The following is a 21,220-nucleotide window of genomic DNA, read 5'->3' as shown; positions in this document are numbered from 1 at the left end:
AAGAAATTTCACAGAAAAGCACGCAATGGATTCCTATGGAGAAAATTCAAGTTACTAGTAAACCCGACTAGGATTACTTTTGCGGTTCAGTACTGGGCTACAAGATGCAGTACTGGCTTCTCTCCTGATCACAGATGAGTACTTCAGAATTTAGAATTCGGTTGATTTTATGGGAATAATTTAAGTTTTCAAAACTTCACACTTAGAAGATTTTTCGAGCCAAACCAGTCAATGTTATCCATGGCAGGTAAGTGAGTTAACGGTTTCCAGGTGAGTACTCGACTGGGGAAGTTAGGGTCCTTGGCATAGACTCGGGGTCTCCCAGGGTCAGGTAGGTACAGTTGGTTCACCCTCAGCGGCACAGGGGCAGCCGGGTGCAGAGGTAGTTAGGCCCAATGTTATCCAACGAGGGAAAGGGGGCCTCCGGTTGGTGGCTGCTGGCTAGCAGGCCACGCGGCTGTGGGAGCTGGGCTCCTGGTCACTTGCTCTGGGCAAAGGGGGAAGTAGGATAGGACAAAGGTTGCACAGCCAGAGGCACCCGGGCGGCTGGGTGAAGGGTGCTTTTGAGCCATCGGGCTCTCCATGTTATTCATTGGGAAAAGTAAAAAGGGAACAAAGGCTGCCGACTCGGGGATGGTGATTCTTCAGGTGCGACCACCACTTCGAGAGGTAAGTTGGGATCTTGGAGAAGAGGTAGGTACCCCAAAGGCAGGCACAGGGGGCTGCAGGGAGCCGGGTGCAGGGGTGTCTTTTGGCGTCGGGGAATCTTATCCTCAGCTGGTCGCGGTTGGTGGGGTCCCTGGTTCTGAGGCTGCAGGCGTCGTCTGGTTCGTCAAGAAGGGTCTTTGTGATCTTTGATCACTCTGGCACGGGCTGGACTCGGCGGGTGCAGAGTGGGCAGGTCTTGAGCTGTCTGGCTGGCACCGGGGGTGGTTGTTGAAGAGTAGCTTCTGCTTATGGGAGTCCCAGTCTTTAAGAGGGTCAAGGCAGGCAGGTCCTTTGGGTGTCCCAAGGTTGCTGTCCGCAGGAGTCGCTGGGATTAAGCAAGAGCAGGTTCCAGGATCGACAGGCCGGTAGGGCTGGGGTCAAGTCATTGAGTGTCGTCCTGTTGTTAGCAGCTAAACCGCGGGTCTTTTTCTTCTTGATCCTCTTTCTTCTTTTCTTATCGGGATCTGAGGAAGGAAGGTTCAGGGAGCCCCTAAATACTAAATTTAGGGGCGTTACAGATAGGGCAAGGGCAGGGACCAATAGGTCCCTGTCCTGGGGTGGGTACACCCCTTAGCCTGCTCCTCTCCTGTGAGAGGGGGGTAGGAGCCTAGCTGTGATTGGGCAGGGCTCCCCATCTTCAAGATGGCTGGAACCCAGGGGCGTGCTTCACCTCACCTCTCCCACCTGAGGGGTGGGGTTGGCACACCCTGGCACACCTCCCTTCCTGACGTAGGGTTTCCCGCCAGTCTTCCTGCCAGAGTGGGGGTTTGAACTGATGGGGGACAGTTGCTGAGTACAGTAAATGGTCTGGAGAAGCTCAGAGGCGGCATGCCTTTTGAAGCTTCCCCCTGCCCAACCTGGGGGAGGAGACCCAGATCCTCGCCCAGGATGTGCATTGTTGCAGACCCAGCAGAGCGAGGGGCTCTCCACCCAGGGGTCCAGCAACATGTCTGCTGTGTGGCAGCCTCTGCAGCCACTCAGACCAGACGTGGATTGTAGGTTAGGTTTTCTGGGGGCATCGCTAAGATGCCCTCTGGTGCATTTTACATTAAATCCCACACTTGCATCAATGCGAGTTTAATGTGCTGAGAAGTTTGGTACCAAACTTGTCAGTCTTCAGTGTAGCCATTATATTGCTGTGGAGTTCATAGTGACAACCTCCCAGCACCATATACTCTTAATGGCATCACTGCACATACAGTGCCCAGGAATGGCTCTGGGTACTGTAGGGGCAGAGGGCTCATGCACCTGTGCCCACACCACTGGCAGAGGGCAGCCAGCCAGAGGGGTGACTAAAGTATGCCAGGAAAGGTGGTTCTGTGGGCATGGCACACAGGGATGTGTTCCATGTCGACTCTCTGTTTAGGTCTGTACTTAGACACGCAGCCTGCAAAGGCAGTCTGTGGGTGTCAGGGTACATGGCCCCTAAGGTTGGCACAATACGTGCTGCAGGACTTCGGGGTCTTTTCTGGTCACCAGGCCCTGGGCACCTAGGGTACCTTTTACTAGGGGCTGATAGGTGGCCAAAGATGCCAATTGGGTTTTGTTTCAATACATTTTTATGGAAGGAACACAGGCCCTGGGTACCTTGTTGGCAGGAGCCCAGGACACACTCAGTTAAAAGCACATCAGCAGTTCAGCAAAAAGTGGGGGCGTACCAATGCGAGAAAGATGGCACTTTCTCACACTATAGAAACTAATATTTGAGATCTTTTTCCTACCTAGTGCTAATCTGAAGATAGCCTTATTAAGAAGAGTAAAAAAATAATCTATGGCGCAGCCATCCTTGGTACTGGGAAAAGCAGGTTTGGCACATTTTCCCTGTAAGGACATGTAGAAACTTTCACTACATATGCCCTACTTTTAAATACTATGCACCCTGCCTGAGGGCTGGAAAGGCCTACTTTATTGGTGACTTACTATTATTTAAAAGGCCGGTTAAAAGTCTAATTATTAGAATTGCCCTGCTAGGCTGCTTTAGCAGGCCTAGAACCATGTTTAAAATGGTCCCTTTAGTGGTGGCACAATAAGTGCTTCAGTTCACTAGTGAGATTAACTTACAGGACCTGGGTAAACTTAGTGCGATATACTAGTGACTTGTATGTAAGTTAAATGTGCCAATCATGAGTTTAAGCAATTTGACAAGTTTTTTGGGGTCGGAACTCATTCTCTGGGCCCTGGTTAACAGGGTCCCAGTGTACAGAGTGCAAAAACGGACACCATTGGTCCTAAAATTGGGGGCAATCCTGCAAAAAGAGGCACTTTGTTACAGACCGCATGATAAATCGGTGGCATCCTCCAAAGTTCAGCCTGGAAATGTTAAGGATCCTGTGAAACTAAAGAACTGAAGAAATAAGGGTTGGCATGATTACTAAGCAGCATTTACATAAACTGCAACCTAGGAAACCTGAGGGATAGCCGAGAGCAGAGCATGCAGGAAGAAAATTATACTGGGATATAAAAACTCTAGGATGCTGTTCCTCCAAAGAGAAAGAAATAAGGGAGGAGAATCGGTCGAAGGAGACTGGGAGAAGGGTTGATCTACTGGTACGGGGGGGGGGGATCCGATTGACCAGAAGTGATAGCACTCACCCACCTAGATGGGTGTCATGCTTCATCATTGGGCAGCTCATTATTGGGCCAGTGCTGCAATACCCAATGGTCCCCCCCTGAGGGGGCTCTTTGCCAGAGATCTTCCTAGTTGGTTGCTGTAATGGTGAATGCAAGTGAGGATATTGTCAATGTAGGGTGGTTTAGTGAGTGTCTAAGGGGTACTGAGGATGGCTTAATACGATGGGTCCCTTGACAAGAGTAAAAACAAACTAACACTGTCCTGCAAACCAATGAAAGTTTTTTTTTTTTTGTTTTTCAATTTTATTGCAATTGGAAACATTACAGCAGTGTTTAAGGACACGGCGGAATGACCATTAACCAAGAATAGTACACAATAGACAGTGAAACTTACATTAAGCCTTATTAACTTCCCTTGGCAAAGCATTCCATCTAACCTGCCTCAAAACATAATTCATCATACTCAGGATATGCAGTGAACCCCCCCACACCGCCCACCTTCATGGGAACCCTCCCTGTTAGATTAATCAATTGCGGAATCCTCACTGTCAGAGGAGGGGGGAAACAATGAACCTTGACAGCTTAAACTATGTGAAGTAGGGGAGCAACATGTTTCATGCCATGTGTGGCTCAACCGGATCTTAGGCAATTCGTCAGTACCTAAGACCTGATCCTTAACCTACCCTTGAGTGGCAATGAAGGTGTGTTTTTAGGTCTCGCCTGAGACAGTGCATGGTGTGCCTTCGAGACATTTAGTAAGTGGCTTTTAAAAGGGCCACCAGAGACTTTTGGTGGCCTAAATATTGCGTGCATGCGCGCAGCCGCCATCTGCCTTTCTGTCATGGCTCTTTAAGCCTCCTCCAGCCCCTTGCTGTCTGCTCTTACTACCCCCCTTAACTGCAGATAACAACCATTTAAAGTGACCTTCTACCACCTTCTTTCTGCCACTCTTCCTGATCTCGAATACTGATATTCTCTATGCTCGCAGGATCTCACGGGTCTTCATATGTGATTTCTGTAATTTCCATCAGCTCGAATGTTACTACTGTTCTGCAGACGTGTTACTTAGCATGTGTGCATATTTTGACTTTGGACTCCAGTTCCTCTACCTTTCCCTTCAGCATTATCTATATTTCTGCTGATCTCCATTAGACGTCCCAGGTTTTTGAGGCCCTTATTCACTTTTTCACTGATTTTGAGTCTTAGTTGGCCGAGGCACTCTTCTGCTGCCTACTTCGTAATGCCACGCAACCGGTGTGAGGTTTCTAGATTCCCAGGGACATAGGTTCTGGAATTATCTCCGCTAATCTCTCGCTTGGCTTTGTGTTGTAAAGTAATTCATTATGTTCTAAGATATAGAGTGTACATTCGTATGTTGCTAAATGTTTTATCCTACCTCGCAGTCACACATCTGTCGTAGCCTCAGTGTTTCAGTCAGACAAGTCAACATTGTGTTATCATATTCACTCCCCCGGTCACCTTCTTGCCCGTTTCCACCCCAACCAGATCGCCCTCACATCCAAACATGCTTTATTTATTTCAGCTTTATTTGCACTTCAACGCCCCTCACATCACTCAGGAACACACCAGCATCACTTTGCGTGACCACAGCATCACTATGCGTGACCACAGCATCACTATGCGTGACCACAGCATCACTATGCGTGACCACAGCATCACTATGCGTGACCACAGCATCACTATGCGTGACCACAGCATCACTATGCGCGACCACAGCTTCGCTCAGCGCCACCACAGCTTCGCTCAGCGCCACCACAGCTTCGCTCAGCGCCACCACAGCTTCGCTCAGCGCCACCACAGCTTCGCTCAGCGCCACCACAGCTACGCTCAGCGCCACCACAGCTTCGCTCAGCGCCACCACGGCTTCGCTCAGCGCCACCACGGCTTCGCTCAGCGCCACCACGGCTTTGCTCGTCGACCCCCACGGCATCGCTCGTCGACCCCCACGGCATCGCTCGTCGACCCCCACGGCATCGCTCGTCGACCCCCACGGCATCGCTCGTCGACCCCCACGGCATCCCTCGTCGACCCCCACGGCATCGCTCCTCGACCCCCACGGCATCGCTCCTCGACCCCCACGGCATCGCTCCTCGACCCCCACGGCATCGCTCCTCGACCCCCCCCCCCCCCCCCGGCATAGCTTCTCAACCCCCCCCCCCCCCCGGCATAGCTTCTCGACCCCCCCCCCCCCCCCCCCTCCGGCATCGCTCCTAGACCCCCCCCCCCGGCATCGCTCTATGCCACAACAGCAACACTCTTGGGAGCCGATAAAAGACAGGGGAATGATTATGTTCTGGAGTACAGAAGTGGGAATCCTAAACTAGTATGCTTGTTTGTATATATTTTACACATGAAATAAGGTAATAGATTAGTTGTTTAGCGAGCCCTGCACAGGGACAACACGTCTTGGTTCAAAAATTTAAAAAAATGTGATTTTGTATTTGGTTACAACCCAGGGATGAATACAAAATCCATATAGTGTAAAAGAAAAATCCTATCTATGGTGTGAGGTATTGTGCTTTGAATATACCACAGCATCACTCACCGACACCACATCATCACTCTAGGCCAACACTGCATCACTAAACAACACCACAGCTTCAGTCAGCACCACCACAGCGACACTCTGGGCCACCACCGCATCGCTCAGCACCACCACCACCACCGCATCGCTCAGCACCACCACCGCATCGCTCAGCACCACCACCGCATCGCTCAGCACCACCACCGCATCGCTCAGCACCACCACCGCATCGCTCAGCACCACCACCGCATCGCTCAGCACCACCACCGCATCGCTCAGCACCACCACCGCATCGCTCAGCACCACCACCGCATCGCTCAGCACCACCACCGCATCGCTCAGCACCACCACCGCATCGCTCAGCACCACCACAGCATCGCTCAGCACCACCACAGCATCGCTCAGTACCATCACAGCATCACACTAAAGCAACACAACATCACTCAGCATCAACACAGCATCATTCTGCATCAACACAGCATCAGTCAGGGCCGCACCACAGCATCAGTCAGGGCCGCACCACAGCATCAGTCAGGGCCGCACCACAGCATCAGTCAGGGCCGCACCACAGCATCAGTCAGGGCCGCACCACAGCATCAGTCAGGGCCGCACCACAGCATCAGTCAGGGCCGCACCACAGCATCAGTCAGGGCCGCACCACAGCATCAGTCAGGGCCGCACCACAGCATCAGTCAGGGCCGCACCACAGCATCAGTCAGGGCCGCACGACAGCATCAGTCAGGGCCGCACGACAGCATCAGTCAGGGCCGCACGACAGCATCAGTCAGTGCCGCACGACAGCATCAGTCAGTGCCGCACGACAGCATCAGTCAGTGCCGCACGACAGCATCAGTCAGTGCCGCACGACAGCATCAGTCAGTGCCGCACGACAGCATCAGTCAGTGCCGCACGACAGCATCAGTCAGTGCCGCACGACAGCATCAGTCAGTGCCGCACGACAGCATCAGTCAGTGCCGCACGACAGCATCAGTCAGTGCCGCACGACAGCATCAGTCAGTGCCGCACGACAGCATCAGTCAGTGCCGCACGACAGCATCAGTCAGTGCCGCACGACAGCATCAGTCAGTGCCGCACGACAGCATCAGTCAGTGCCGCACGACAGCATCAGTCAGTGCCGCACGACAGCATCACTGTGCACCACCGCCTCACTGTGCACCACCGCCTCACTGTGCACCACCGCCTCACTGTGCACCACCGCCTCACTGTGCACCACCGCCTCACTGTGCACCACCGCCTCACTGTGCACCACCGCCTCACTGTGCACCACCGCCCAACTGTGCACCACCGCCTCACTGTGCACCGCCTCACTGTGCACCGCCTCACTGTGCACCACCACCGCCTCACTGTGCACCACCACCGCCTCACTGTGCACCACCGCCTCACTGTGCACCACCGCCTCACTGTGCACCGCCTCACTGTGCACCACCACCGCCTCACTGTGCACCACCACCGCCTCACTGTGCACCACCACCGCCTCACTGTGCACCACCACCGCATCACTGTGCACCACTAGCACCGCATCACTGTGCACCACCAGCACCGCATCACTGTGCACCGCATCACTGTGCACCACCAGCACCGCATCACTGTGCACCGCATCACTGTGCACCACCAGCACCGCATCACTGTGCACCACCAGCACCGCATCACTGTGCACCACCAGCACCGCATCACTGTGCACCACCAGCACCGCATCACTGTGCACCACCAGCACCGCATCACTGTGCACCACCAGCACCGCATCACTGTGCAGCACCAGCACCGCATCACTGTGCAGCACCAGCACCGCATCACTGTGCACCACCACCACCACTGCATCACTGTGCACCACCACCACTGCATCACTGTGCACCACCACTGTGCACCACCACTGCATCACTGTGCACCACCACTGCATCACTGTGCACCACCACTGCATCACTGTGCACCACCACTGCATCACTGTGCACCACCACTGCATCACTCAGTGCCTCTTACACTTTTTAATTACAACTTCTCAGCATGCTGCACAGCAACCACACTTCTCTACTGCACAGCGTAGAAACATTGGCAAAGTTAATAGCTCCACATCAAACACTTACAAAGCCCCCAATGCATAGACAATAGGTCTCGCCTTTAGGACATTATAAGTGTTTAGTTATCCAGCACAATATCCTTGATTAAACAACATCAAGTGTTGCATGGCTAAATGCTTATAAGGTCCCAAAAGCGAGACCTATTGGCTATGCCATTGCTTGTTAAGTATATGTGCCCAATCAATATCTTGTCAACTATACCTGCTACGGTTCAAGACATCAGAAGTCTGACCTGTAAAAGAAAGAAAATTACAGTTGTAGGATTCACTCCTATTTTACCAATGCTTGTCCGTGTGTTTCCTCCTTCCCCGTGAGTGCGCGCATACTGGTTGAATGCCTTGACCATGTGGCATTTGGATGATTAACAACGTTGTGTTAGGCGTCAATTCACCCCTCTCCCAGTTGCACTGCTAATTGTGCTTCTTTAGCGTCAACTTTATAGTTTCAAACATTATTACTCATGTTCTCCTGCGTAATCCAAATTTTTTCTTGTCATCTTTTTAATTTACTCAATACAATCCACGCGCAGGAATGATATGCCATTTCCAAGGTTTCCCATGTTAAGGTGTGCCCTCCGGGCCTCTAACCAAAAACACGAACTGATGCAAATTCATCCAAGGCAATGTTTATTAAAAACCCAATGCATTTCGGGCTGACAAAGCCCTTCTTCGGGGGTAACTGCCAAGGCGTTAAAAACACTCCATCCTCCTCTCACCAATGTGTAACCAGAAAAGATGACAAGAAAAAATGAGGATTACGCTGAAGAACATGAGTAATAATATTTGAAACTATGGGTGTTCCAAGTCTTGGCGGCGAGGTAGGGGAAAGAACTTTCACCAGTTCTGGTCTTGTGGATCCTGGGGACGGAGGCTAGGGTGAGTTGGGCATAGTGGAGTTGTCTGGCGGGCACGTGGAGTGCAAGGCGGTGGTTCAGGTATGCTGGTCCTTCGTTGTGGAGAGCATGGTAGGCATTTGTGAGGAGCTTGAAGGTCATTCTCTTTATGACTGGGAACCAGTGGAGTTGTTGGCAGTATTGCTTGATGTGGCTGCGGCGGGGGATGTCGAGGACCAATCTGGCTGCAGCGTTTTGGACGTTCTGTCGTTTTTTGAGCTGTTCCTGGGTGACACAGGTGTAAAGTGTGTTGCCATAGTAGTCTGCTGGTAATGAGTGCGTGGGTGCAGGCAGAGAGTGTGGAAGCAGGCTGATGAAACTGCATTGATTTGGCTGTTCAATGTGAGCGAAGAGTCAAGTATGATGCCAAAGTTGCTTGCTTGCTTGCTCCATTGGCGTCCGGGGGATTGGGGGGTGAAATCACAGAGCGGCTGGCGACCAGGAGCCATCCCAGGCTGACTGGGTGGATCCCAGGATGAGTACTTCGGTCTTGAGGCAGCTGTCTTTCATTAGCATTTAGAGTGGTGTTTGTTTCCGCAGTTAAGAGCGGCCCTCTGCCCAATTCTAAGGGGCACAATCTGGTATGCATGGATGTAGCGATTAGATGGTATATGGTAAAAGTAGGTAAAGAGAAACTCTCCAAGTTTAGATTTGTCAGTACTCATGTGGTTCAACATGGTAATGCACCTGTGACCTACCCTCCTCTGCCGTCCTGGAGGTAATGAGGCTCTCGGGGAGAGGGTTTTTAGGTCTCGTAGAGAGACCTTTTGCCATCCATCCACAAAGCTGACTTTTTACGATGAGGATTTGAGGATTTTCAACAGTTCACGAGAATCCCAATCACGTGACCTGCTCTCATGCACGAGCCTTCCCCCTGCCAGCAGCCTTTCTCCCTTCACAGCCATCTGTTCCTCTCTCCCCACCCCCCGCCGTCACTTATTCACGGCCGCAGGCCATGCCTCGCATTTACTTCCCCGGCTCTGCTCCCCGCCCCGCCTCCTCTCTATCCCTCGCTCTCCTTCACCCTGCCCCCACCACCTCTCGATATTGCTGCTTGTTTGTCTGCTCCAGTTTCCGAACTTGAACGATAGTGCCCTGTCTACAGAGCACAATACTGCTGTTGTAACTTTTATACGCACTTTAAACTAAACCCTATTATTTATGTGTCGACTATGAAGGGTGAAATGCTGGGTTGGAGCGCCTGAGTTTGAAAGACGTGACTGCAGCCAGACCTTTAACTCTCAGAGCTATTCTGCCAGCTTGAGGGAAATCCAGCTTGATCTAGAATGTATTCATAAAGAAAAAATGTGCCAGTAAATAAAATCCGCCTTTTAATTATGCAAGTAATTTCGACGATCACCAACAACGATCTGCCTGTCCTTCTTACTAAACAAGAAAGCAAAACGTGTTCAAAATAAATTGGCTCCAAGTTTTTGCACGTGTGCGTTCGACTCGCACATGACACAATTGCCACCGAATTGTAAACTCACTTGTGAACAAGTTCAGAAGGTAGGGGAAATACATGAGAACACAACAATGATTTATTGGCATGCCTGTGGGTTGACACGTATTTCCAAAGCTTCACAGGTTCGAATGGTTGTCACAGTTTTACACGGGGGTCACAGATCTTTTGTTTTCTGCTGTAGAAGAATAGCTTCCAGGTCCGGCCATTCCCTCTGCTATTTCTCACCAAAGTGCTATGTACGAGCACAAAGGAGCAAGCCGGGTAATTTCCTCCTTCACACCACTGGAAAGTCAGAAACAAGGGGGCACAAACATTCCCAAGCCGTTTCAAAAAGTAAAAGGGTTCCAATTAACACGTGTGGAAGGAACAAGCCAAGGACCAGGCCAGGGGCACAGGACAGAAGCAGATTTTGTGTTCGATATGTTCCCACCTGTGCTGCACATGGCAGTTCTCTCTACACCCAGCACTGCATGGCCCATGAGATATCCATTTCTGATACAGTGGTAGCATTGCTAACAGTCGCAGAAAGACGTCATGGCAATAAAGTTGTTTACACTGAATTGAGCCCTTCCTTCTTAGGAAAGTCCTAAACAGGCCGCCTTCAACATCAAAGAGCTCCGTTGTTTAGGGCCGTCATTCTTTCCTGCAGATTATTCTGGCGCTTTGGGGGAGGGGGGCGGACACCCATCATCCCGCTGAGAAGATACTAGCATCTTTCCAAGCATTTTAAAGTACATCATTTAATTCAAAGTATCCTTAAGTACTCGGAGGATTTACTAGAAGTAAGTACTGCGAAAAATCAAAAGAAGTTACTTCCCTGTAAGCACAGTCCTCCAGAGTATCTCTCTGAAATTCTCACGTATGAAAGGTGTAATGCTGGTGTACTCGCCACACAAATCCATGCTAGCATTTTACTGGGGCGGGTAATCCTATTGTCCCTTTTGAGTTAGGTTACATTATTACCAGTGAGCTGGGTAACAGTAATATCTGCCATTAGAACTGATGGTTGCCAAATAATTTAGGCAACATATAAAAAGTGTTGAGAGTTTACACTTAGAGTGCTTAAAATGTGTGAACCTCGACTACCAGCGCCTTGCGGATTTATGTAGCTGAAGGCAAACCTGCCAGGTTCACAAAACTGCAATGCAAGGGGCTAGCTGTTAATAGTGCACAGCTGGAGTGGCACATGGGGCCAGTGGTTGCAGGGGGCCACTGCACCCAAATTATAGCTGTTTACTATCCAATTGGGAGTTAGATGAGCATATTTTTCTCGCTGCAACAGAGCCCATTGCACTGTTGCTGCACCACAGCTAAAATGATACAAATTCTATTGCAAAACACTAATCTTTCAAAAATAGGGATTCAGACACGCATTTCTTTTTCTTTCCTGGTAATATAATTTCGGAACCGTATCACACTTCACACAAAGGAAATCAAAGGCAGCAGGGTCTAAGTATCTTTACCCAGATAAGTGACATGCTATGCACTGATTGATCTACTAAGCTGAAGTTCCGCATTCAGAGCATTTTGGAGAGTGGGCCTCCTCAGAGATGAGAGGCTGTCTGGACTTCGTTCATGTGCCTTCAGGATAAGGTCGCATTGTCTCTCATCTCTATGTACATATTAACACCTCAATGGAGTTTAGGAATTAGGTCTACAGATATCTGTCGGTCTATTGCCCAGGGAACAACACATGGACACAGAGAATGGGCCTGTAGTTAAACCACAGTATTTACTACAGCAAGGCACTTCGGTTTCAAACAAACGTCACAGCTCCATTTCTCCTCTTGCACACATTCACCGTGCACGTATACAGCTCTCCCACACACGCCTGCATCAGGCCAAGTACTTCAAATACCGTACCTAAGGCACGATTTGGCTAGGAACTGTTTGTGCCACACATGTTGCTGTCTGCCCCAGTCAGGCCCAGCCTCGGATTGGTAACGCAGGCATTCGGGCAATGCCCGAGGAGCCGGTGTCTGAGTTCCTGCTGTGGGCTGCTTTTTTGAGCAGTCTGGTGGGCCCATTTGGGTGCTGTCTCTAGTGTTCGAACACAGCCAGGTGCCCAGTGGGTGTCTGAGTGGCCTTTCTAGAGGCAGATGGGCGCTCGTTACCTCCGTTTTGCAACAGCCTTTGTCTCGCTGGCTGGCCCATTAATGTGTGCACATACTGAGCGGGGCAGGGGGCCTGTGCAGAAGTGGCCTCACTTGTTTTCAGTGCGTTTCACTAGTGTAATCTAATGCGTGCATTTTTTTAAGTCCCCCCACCCCCTCCTTCTTTTTATAGCAATTACGCTGAAGCAGTGATTTGAGGAAAGGCATTATACAAATGGGGGCCGATTTTTAGGTCTCGTAGAGAGACCTAATGCCGTCCATCCACAAAGCTGACTTTTTACGATCCGGATTTTGACGAGTGCATGTGCTCTCGTGCACGAGCTTGCCCGAGCCATCTGCCTGCTTCCTGCCTTGAAGGCAATCTGCTTCTCCGCCCCCCTGGCAGCCAAACGCTCTTCAAAGGGTTTGCTCCACGCCCCCCGCCTGCACCACTCTCCATACTTCTCCTCCCACCTCCACGGCCGTCCTTTCTGGCCGCCTCGCACACCACATCAAAGCGTCCAGATCACAGCCTGTCCAGCCTGTGCCTTCTCTCCCTACCCTTAACCCTGCCCCCACCACCTCTCGATATTGCTGCTTGTTTTTCGTGCGTTCTTTCTATGTTCTGTTTTATCTCTGTCTTTGCCGACCTTTTTTACTCTCCTCCATCTTTTATTCTTTCTTCTCATCCACCCTCCTCTCTTTTCACTGTTATCTGCATTGTCCGCCCATATTTGCTCCTATTACCCGTTCTCTACTTCTGTTCTTTTTCTTGTTTACCTTTCACTGTCTGTTCACTTCTATGTCTCTGCAGTAAATTTGATCATAATATCAATAATATAATAAAAACGAATAGCATTACATTTTTGCTCTAGAACATTCCACGGTTTCTGCATCTTTGCACCTGTGTACATGTGTAACGGTTGTTACTGTTACCTAATTAAAGGGCCCTCTTGTTATATGTATTATTATCGTTATTAATGGTATCTAAGACGCTTCAACAATATGCCACCACAAAGCTCCAATAAACTATCAGCTGGGAAGGATATAGCCTGACGGCTAGGGCGGCCGAGCTCTAACCTGGGGAACCAGGTTCGCGTCTCGGCAATGACTCTCAACATTGTGTGATTCTGGTCAAATCCCCTGTGCCTAACAAAAACGAATGTGTCCTTGTGTAACGCAACTGGTGCTCATGTAAAGCGCTCTGATGCCGTCTTGTCACGTTTGTGTTATGTATAACTCCGGCAGAATATTTTTTAAAGCAACGTGGTTCTTTAGTTTGTTCTTTTATTTGTTTAGAAGCCTCCTAAGAATGAAAGTCAGAGGACAGAGCTATAGAGACCCCAAAGCTCTCCGAGCTCCCTGCATCCGCCGGCCGCTCATGGTAGCCTCCACACTGGCCCCAAAGCGAAAGGCACATATGCACCGTGGCAGGCGTCACAAAGAAAACTCATCAGTGACCCAGGACATGAAAGGCAGCAAGAATTCACTGGATGCCAGTCCTGCTGTGAGCATTCCAGGGCATTTCTTGGTAGACTGGGCAGTCATTCACCAGTGTATTGGCTGATGGAATATATCCATTTGCCCGTTTGCAAGTGCGATCAGGTGACAGTGGCCGGGATGGCGAGCATTAGTTACCCTTTGGAAACAATCTGACGTGCAGATAGCTGCAGGACCAATCCAACAGGCTATTTACGGGCTGCCCTTAACATACACACAGTTGCATGACCTGCAGCTATACACATTTCTTCTGAGTTAATTACGTATACGGTTATGAAAATATATGGTTAGTCATAAAATTGCCAACACCTCCCCAGCAGTGGTACAGCAAGGATGCTGTGAAACCAAAAGCAAGAAAGGAAACTGGGTACACTGGTTGGGAAGTAAAAGCCATTATTGGGGTGCAGTGGGGCCCTGGACCCACTAGCTTCCCGTCACACTGGACTTTCTGTACTTATATACTAGCCACCATGACCTGAAGTCTCAAATATAGACCACTAGTTTGGACAATACAGCACCACCACAGCATCACTCAGTGGCACCACAACATCACTGAGCTCCACCACAGCATCAATCTGTGCAACCATTCAACAACAACTGGTTCAAATATGTTATCTCAATGTTTCAAGCTTTATTACAAATGTAACAAAAAGATGTTAATATTTGACATATGTTCTTGGATTTTCGTCACAATAAAATACACTGAACATAATCTTCACAAATGTTATTTACAAAAGTTTAAGCTATTGCCATTATAAATTACAATAACTTTTATTTAAGTATTAATTAATAAAAAAAATTAAAAAACATTGCTATTTGTAATGTCAATACATGTAACTCACGTAAATACAACACATATTGCATTACAAATGCTATAGGTGTCACATTTGCGAGAGTTATAACTATTGGCATTGTAAATGACAAAGCTATTAATTTCTCAATTTTCAAAAACAAAACCTAAATAAAAAATGTGTCATTTACAATACCAATAGCTCTAACTTTCCTAATACGAGACCTATTGCATTGCAAATGCTTGTTAAAGCAAGTCGGAATCGGTCTCGGGTGCAGCCTCCGGTTATTTGACCTTCTTTTGAGATGTGGCCGCATTTTTAGGAGAGGTGGAGAAAAGCTTCTACAGCCCCGATCTCGTGAACATAATCAAACTGAACAGTTATTGTCTTTGACCTCAAACAATAAATCCCGGGCTTTGGGCTGTAGGAGTTCTGCAAGGTTATCTAACCCTTGGTGGAAGATCTGTGTGATTTTATGATATGGGACACATGCATGAGGATGCTGATTTCAAGTAATAAACTTTTTGAATGCCACCTACAGACAATGTGTGTTTGCTCAGCAATAGAGCATAATTATTTTAATCTGATTTCACTCGACAGTGTGAGATGTATAAATGTGTTCTAAAGGTATTGTATTTTACACTTTTTTTTTTACAGATACACTGTTGCTATTTAGCGCCATGTGGCGACCTATGTTCTTTAAAGAGAAGTTTCCGTGTAGAAGATTCAACTGAAGAATTTACTACGGTAAGGGTGATTACAAACATGTACAATCTATCTGTTTTAAAACAAAACTGTGATAAAGCAGCAATCTAATCATGGTTTTAACATTTTTAAAGTTATAACCTCAATAAATCGGAGTGTACTGGCATTCATAAAGAAAATATGTTCTGCCTTCTTAAACTCTTGTCCGACATTGTAATGCTATATTTTACATGTTAGAGCATTATAAAATTAATGTCTCCGTTTCTTATGTCATTTGTGATGTTAACAATTGGATGTGTATTTTGGTGATGATTGAAAATTTAAAATTGTGCAAAACCACTCTACAAACAATAAAGCGCTTTATGGAAGTCCCTTAAGAATGGATTTTAGTGCTTTGATAAGTAACCATTTCATATTTAGTTTTCATTCAATTGTCATTGGGTTGGCATTAAGATGCTGGGACAAGTAGACTCCACCCACCTACTGCACAAGCCGTGGCTGACAGTTCAATGTCACATAATAGTTAAGAAAAATAGGAATCCTCTGCTGCTACAGCAAGACATGCGTATATAAAATGTTCCAGATTCAATGGGATTCATTAATGCAAAGATTTTACTGTTAGGCAGAGTGATTAAGATGTTAACATTTGTTTATTGTAACTTAGAGATGGCTCTTTGTGTAGGAAATGGGTCAGCTGAAACCTACAATTTGCTGAAGCTACTTTAAAACATTTTAAGTTTATGGTGCAACAATAAAGACTGGATCACGTTGGTTTGACTGTACATTATCAGGAAAAAAGGGTATGGCATGTAGATCAAATTGGTCTAACTGTATATTACATAAACAAAAAAGCATGGCGGTACACTAAATTTAATGGTATTGGAGGAGGATTATTTGTCAAATATCCACGTTTTAAGCTGCTTTCTGAACGCTAGGTGGTTCTGGGTGAGGCGCAGGTAAGCGGGGAGTGAGTTCCATGTTTTAGCAGCCAGGTATGAAAAGGATCTGCCTCCCATGGTGGTCTTGTTGATGCGAGGTACAGTGGCGAGGGCTTGGCTGGAAGAACGTAGTTGGCCTAGACCTCCTCCTCATCTCACCTCCATCCATGCCCTCCCATCTCCTAAACCCACTCCCAAACCCCTCACCTGCATGCTTGTTAACTGCTGCTCCGCTGCCCGACATGCCATAGAAATCTCTGAAACCATCCTTAGCGAATCCATCGACATTGCGTTCCTTACAGAATCCTGGCTTAATGACCACTGTACAAGCATTCTTGACCTACTCTCACCCCCGGGCTACTCCATCATTAGGAAAGATAGACCCATCCCAAAAGGCGGTGGTGTAGCTATCATCTTCAAAGACGAACTACAGCTCTCCCTTATCAAGAACACAGAATAAGCCTCCTTTGAATACCTTATAGCCGAACTCCAAATACAGGGTTCCTCCCCATCCGCCTCCACAATATATATAATCCGCCTGGAAATCACTAACCATTCATTGACGAGCTATCTAACCTTCTTACCCAATCCTCAATTTCCAAATCTAAAAACATCTTCCTGGGAGACTTTAACCTCCATTGGAATGATACCAAAGATCCCTCAATCTCCCTCCTCTCTGACCTTCTCGAAATTAATGACCTCAAACAAATCTGTCAATCACCATCCCATTCCAAAGGAGCCACCCTTGACGCTATCATTACCAGCAAAGATCTAGCCCTCCTATCTAACATCATTCCCATTGACTGGTCAGACCATCACCTTATCCTGTTCTCCATAACCACCTCTGCCTCCCCCCCTCCTTCCAAAACTATTAAACCCATGAAACTGATCAGAAATCTGTCATATCCCTCCCGACTTACTTGAATCCAAACTTCATGCCCAGCTTCTCGCTTTCCCTCCTTCCCTTAACACAAATGAACTAACCGAACAATATAACAAAGCTGTCACTGCTACCCTTGACCTTCTAGCCCCTCTCAAACTCAAAAAACAAAGAAATATCCCCTCCAAATCATGGTTTAACACAGACCTAAATAATGAAAGACGTAGACTCAGACTGACTGAAAGATTATGGAGACAGCACCCCTCTCCCTCTAACCTGCCCCGCCTCAGACTTGCTAGATCGTCCTACAAAAAACACATCTTTAGACAAAATACTTCCTTCAGGTCACAACTAGATCGAGCTCAAAATAGGCCAAGAGAACTATTCAACATTGTGCGCAATCAAACTGTGTCCGCTTACCCTGTCACACTGGCCCCGACGACCAGATGTGAAGAAATAGCTCTCTTTTTTTCAGACAAAATTAAACTCATTGAGCAATCCTTCCTCTCTACTGCGCTCCCTACCACTAACCCGAACATCTCTCTAAATATCCCACCCTCCTTCATAACTCCCCCAACACCTACTACTGCCCATCATAACTCTGATCTCCCTCACCCCCCATTGCCCTCCATTTTCCTTGACTCCAATCATCCTAACTCTCTTACTAAAAATAATGGCACTTGGCTTAACTTCCAGCCAGTCACTGAAAGAGACGTCTTTAACATCATTTCCAAACTCAAGCCTTCCTCCTACACCAAAGACCCTCTCCCCTCCAAACTTGTCCAGAACCTAAAACACATCATCACCCCTTCCTGGACCTCTATTATCAACAGCTCCCTTGCCACTGGCTGCTTCCCCACTTCATTGCAACTAGGCCAAATGACCCCCATTATCAAAAATCCTTTGGCAGACCCAACCAACCTCAATAACCTTCGTCCCATCTCCAACCTTCCCCTTCTTTCTAAAGCCCTGGAAAAATGTGTTCTTCTCCATCTAGATAGACACATTGAACACTTTAACTTACTAGACCCCTTCCAATCTGGCTTTAGGAAAGGATGCAGCACTGAAACCGCCATGCTGAACATTGTTGACGACTTCCACCACTCACTTGACAATGGTGAATCTAGCCTTCTGATCCTCCTTGATCTCTCTGCAGCGTTTGATACTGTAAACCACTCTGCTCTTAATGTTCTTAGAGATCGTTTCGGCCTGAATGGTATGACACACAAATGGTTCGTCTCATACCTACAACACCGTTCTCAACAAATCAAAATCCAAAATTGCCTATCTAACCCTACCTCTTTCTCCTTAGGAGTTCCGCAAAGATCCATCCTCTCTCCCACACTCTTTAACTTTTTCATGGAACCCCTCACACTCATTCTTAAACTAGCCGGGATCAACTACCATCTCTATGCCGACGACACCCAACTCTATTATAAGATTAAAACTCATGCTGACATCCTTCACCTCCACAACACTCATCAAGATTCAAGCCTGGTTCCACATTAACTACCTCAAACTCAACCCTAAAAAAAACCTGAAATTATTCTTTTTTTTTTTTCACAACCAGTTTATTGATGAAGATGAGCATATGAAATAGAGTGGCAGCCCACAATCAGGACTACACCACCAGACATTACGATACAATCACAGCAGTTAACCAAGTGTCCAAGCAAGAAGATGATGCAATCAAGGATATCAGAAAACAGTTACCCCACCTTCACCTTATACCGCTACCTACCAACCCAACTCCCCGACCCCACCCTGGAACCCACCCGAACCCCATGCATGTGTGCACTAACTGTATCGACGTAAGATTGTGACGTGGGTAATGTGTGTGGACATGGGCTTTGCCAGCCAGTACGGGGCTAAAGGTCTTCTTCTTGCTCCACTGGAGGGTCCAGTGTCAGACCTCTATAGTCTGCCCACCTCTTCCAAATCTTAAAGTGTTTGCGGGGGCATCCTCGCGCCTCAAATATAGGTCTCTCCAGGCCCATACAGAAGTCCATACCAGCCTTCCATGCAGTCAGGGGGGGGGGCCTCACATTCTTCCACGCTCGGGCCAGGTCCCTTTTAGCCACCACCAGCCCCAGTAGGAGCAGGTGCCGCTTATAAATATTGCCACCAACCCCTTCCAGGACGTGCAACAGACCCAGACGGTGAGTACGGGGGAGGGTCCAGCCCAGCACCTCAGACAGACAGCCCCAAACACCCCTCCAGAAGCCAACCAGCCCAGAGCACGACCACATTGTGTGAAGTAGTGTACCCACCTCAGCCCCACACCGCAGACATTCCGGGGACCCAATCAGGCCCGCCTTCCACAGACGCTCTCGGGTATAGTATGCTCTATGGAGAATCTTGAATTGGATGAGTCGGAATCGCATTGCGATAGCCGCCCCCCTCGGGGATTCCAAGGCCTCTCGCCAGTCGTCCTCGTCCAAGGGGCCGAGATCAGCTTCCCAAGTCGTCTTCAGTGAGAGAAGAGTAGGGGAGCAGTGGGTGACCATGGTTTGATAAATGCGCGATACCTTCTTGTCCCCAAGATCGCCCATGAAGACCTTCGCCTCGATCGGGCTAAATTCAGGGAGTGAGTCAAGGTTGGCAATGCTGGGCGTCAGTGCATGTCGGAACTGCAGGTACCGGAAAAATTGAGATTGGGGCATATCAAATTCGGCACTGAGGGTCTGAAAGGATTTGAGTGACGTACCAGACATCACGTGGCCTAACTGCGAGATACCTATTGCATCCCAGCCATCGAAGCCTGACAATTTAGAGAGTTCAGGTAGCATGCCGTTCCGCCATAAAGGTGTTTCTGCGGTTAGTCGGCCCCACCAGCCCACGCGACGCAAGGCCTGTCGCCATATAGCAAACACGAGTTTAGTAACCCTGGGCAGCGAGTTACGCAGTCGGGGTGAGTATAGGATGGTATGGAGCGAGTTATCGCCCATCAAAGCACGCTCTAGGGCATAGGCCGGGTCCCCACCGTCACAGTACCACCATTCGTTCAGAATAAGGAGATGAGCGGCCTGGTAATACGACTGCAGATCCGAGGTGGCCAGGCCTCCACAGTAGGTGGACAAAAAGCATGTGCGCAGTGCCACCCGGGCAGAGCCTCCCGCCCAGAGACAGCGGCCCAGCACTGAGTTAACCTGTTTAAACCACCGAGGTGGGATAGGATACGGATGGTTTTGCAACTCGTAGAGTAGGCGCGGGAGCGCAACCATCTTGAAAATGGCAGAACGGCCAAAGATTGTCAGGGGCATTCGAGACCAAGTTTTGACGTCCGTCTGAACTCGTTCCCAGACGGGCTGCAGGTTACGGTCCCAGGCAGTGTCAGCCGAGTCTGAGAGAAACACCCCAAGGTATTTCAGCCCATTCGTGGCCATCAGTAATCCTGAAGCCCAGGGGTCTGTCACCGGGTCTCCTGATAGCACCCACAGGGTGGACTTGTGGAGGTTAAGATACAAGCCCGAGGCCTCTCCAAACTGGTGCATGATCTCCAAGACACGTGGACCCGAGCGTTGCAAATCAGTAAGGAAAAAGAGGACATCATCCGCGTACAACGCGATCTTGTCCGACAGGGTAGCATTCCATACAAAGCCCCGTATCTGTGCATCCTGGCGCACTCTCGCCGCCAGGGGCTCCATGGCCAGTGCAAAAAGATAGGGGGAGAGCGGGCAGCCCTGCCTGGTCCCTCGGCCTATGCGGAATGTCTCTGACACCGCCCCGGCGACCCGCACCGAGGCTGTAACATCAGTGTAGAGGAGCTTTATATAGGATAGGAAGACCGGGCCTAAGTTGAGCCAAGATAGTAAGGTAAATAGGTACGACCAGCCAACCGAGTCGAAGGCCTTGTTGATATCGGCCAGCAACAACGCCGCCTGGTCCCCCAGGGCTCCAACAGCGTCGATCGCCGCCTGTGCGCGTCTGATATTGTGTCGCGACGCCCTTTGGGGCATAAAGCCTGCCTGGTCCGAATGGACTAAAGCAGTAATGTGTGGAGCCAGACGGTTCGCCAGAGCCTTGGCCAGTATCT

General features: G+C 48.9%; 1 protein-coding gene across 2 annotated transcripts in view; it reads left to right on the top strand.

Annotated features, from left to right (window-relative positions):
* The window catches only part of MTF2 (metal response element binding transcription factor 2), a 471,832-nt gene that overhangs the window by 49,897 nt on the left and 400,715 nt on the right, over positions 1 to 21,220 (top strand). For both annotated transcript variants that reach the window (XM_086953923.1, XM_086953924.1), the window contains exon 3: positions 15,319 to 15,408. The gene's annotated coding sequence lies outside the window, so the exon portion shown is untranslated. The remainder of the gene's footprint in view (positions 1 to 15,318; positions 15,409 to 21,220) is intronic.

This window comes from Lissotriton vulgaris, chromosome 1_1 (assembly GCF_964263255.1).
Source record: "Lissotriton vulgaris chromosome 1_1, aLisVul1.2, whole genome shotgun sequence".
NCBI classification, from domain to species: Eukaryota; Metazoa; Chordata; class Amphibia; order Caudata; family Salamandridae; genus Lissotriton; species Lissotriton vulgaris.
This window is presented reverse-complemented; position numbering and strand designations above follow the sequence as displayed.